The sequence below is a fragment of the Otolemur garnettii genome, unplaced genomic scaffold, assembly GCF_000181295.1.
Source record: "Otolemur garnettii isolate 467f Iridium unplaced genomic scaffold, OtoGar3 scaffold00094, whole genome shotgun sequence".
In the NCBI taxonomy this organism is placed as follows: domain Eukaryota; kingdom Metazoa; phylum Chordata; class Mammalia; order Primates; family Galagidae; genus Otolemur; species Otolemur garnettii.
In genome coordinates, this window is record NW_003852489.1 from 6,180,427 (window position 1) to 6,182,121 (window position 1,695).

General features: G+C 46.3%; 1 non-coding gene across 1 annotated transcript; it reads right to left on the reverse strand.

The window, feature by feature from the left end:
• Positions 1-546: 546 nt before the first annotated feature.
• Positions 547-657, reverse strand: LOC111727125. Its single transcript, XR_002774753.1, has one exon. It is a non-coding gene; the product is annotated as a U6 spliceosomal RNA (small nuclear RNA).
• Positions 658-1,695: the final 1,038 nt, after the last annotated feature.

Sequence of the window (1,695 nt, forward strand, 5' to 3'; positions counted from 1 at the left end):
GGCTGGGGGCTCCTTATGCTTCACGACTGGCCCTACCCTAGCTCTACCTGCTTTGGATCCTGCCTGTGACTCAATTAAAAGGAACAAAAAAAGTACAGTATACAAGGTAATACCATGAGAAGGAAATTTAGATTACACCCATTGTATCATCTTGCTATAAAAAGCTACTTAAAACTTTTTTTTTTTGGGACAGAGTCTCACTATGTCACCCTTGGTAGAATGCTGTGGCATCACAGCTCACAGCAACCTCAAACTCTTGGGCTTAAGTGATTCTCTTGCCTCAGCCTCCCAAGTAGCTGGGACTACAAGCGCTTGCCACAACGCCTGGCTATTTTTTTGTTGCAGTTGTCATTGTTGTTTAGCTGGACCAGGCCGGGTTCGAACCTGCCAGCCTGGGGTATGTGGCTGGCGCCATAACCACTGTGCTACAGGTGCCAAGCCAAAAGTATTTCTTTTGCAAATAAGTGAAAAAAGATTAGAATATTTGGTCAACTAGAAATATTGCTAGGCACAGATGTCTGCAATTGCATTAAAGTATATACACACACAAAAATGGAACGCATCATGAATTTGCCTGTCATCCATGCACAGAGGGCATACTAATCCTCTCTATATTATTCCAATTTTAGTTTTAGTTTATATGCTGCTGAAGTGAGCACAGAAGAAAATATTTAAAATCAAAGACACAGGTCAGGCGCAGTGGCTCACACCTGTAATCCTAGCACTCTGGGAGGCCAAGGCAGATGGATAGCTTGAGCTCCCGGGTTTGAGACCAACCTGAGCAAAAAGTGAGACTCCATCTCTACTAAAACTAGAAAAACTGAGGCAAGAGGATCTCTTGAGCCCAAGGGCTGGAGGTTGCTGTGAGCTATGATGCCGTAACACTCTACCCAGGGTGACAGCTAGACTCTGTCTCACACACACACACACACACACACAAATCAAACACATATGTGTTACAAAATCAGAAAACAGTTAAATGCCCCAAAGAATAGAATGAGTTGTAGGGCGGCGCCTATGGCTCAGTGAGTAGGGCGCCAGCCCTATATGCTGAGGGTGGCAGGTTCAAACATGGCCCCAGCTGAACTGCAATAACAAAAGAATAGGAGTTGTGTGGCCCAGGTGCAGTGGCTCACATCTCTAATCCTAGCACTCTGGCAGGATGAGGTGGGTGTATTGCCTGAATACACAGGTTTGAGACCAGCCTGAGCCAGAGTGAGATCTCATCAAAAAACAGCCTGGCGTTATGGCAGATGCCTGTAGTCCCAGCTACTTGGGAAGCTAAGACAAGAGAATTGCTTGAGCCCAAAGAGTTTGAGGTTACTGTGAGCTATGATACCATAGCACTCTACCAAGGGTGACAAAGTGAGACTCTGTCTCCAAAAAAAAGAATAAGTATAGTTTGCCAAGAGTGTTAAGTCAAGAATTGATCTAGTGAAGCATCAGTTTTCCCCCTAGATGGTATTTTTTTTTCGGGATGGGATGAGGAGTTAAAATGTATGTGTCTAGACACAGGGATCCTCAAACTTTTTAAACAGAGGGCCAGTTCACTGTCCTCAGACCATTGGGAGGGCCGGACTGTGGGCCCTGGGACGAGTCGGCTGCTAAGCAGGACAGGCAGCAGCGGCAAAAACACCTGGTGGGCTGGATAAATGTTCTAGGCGGGCCACCTGTGGCCTGTGGGCCGCAGTTTGA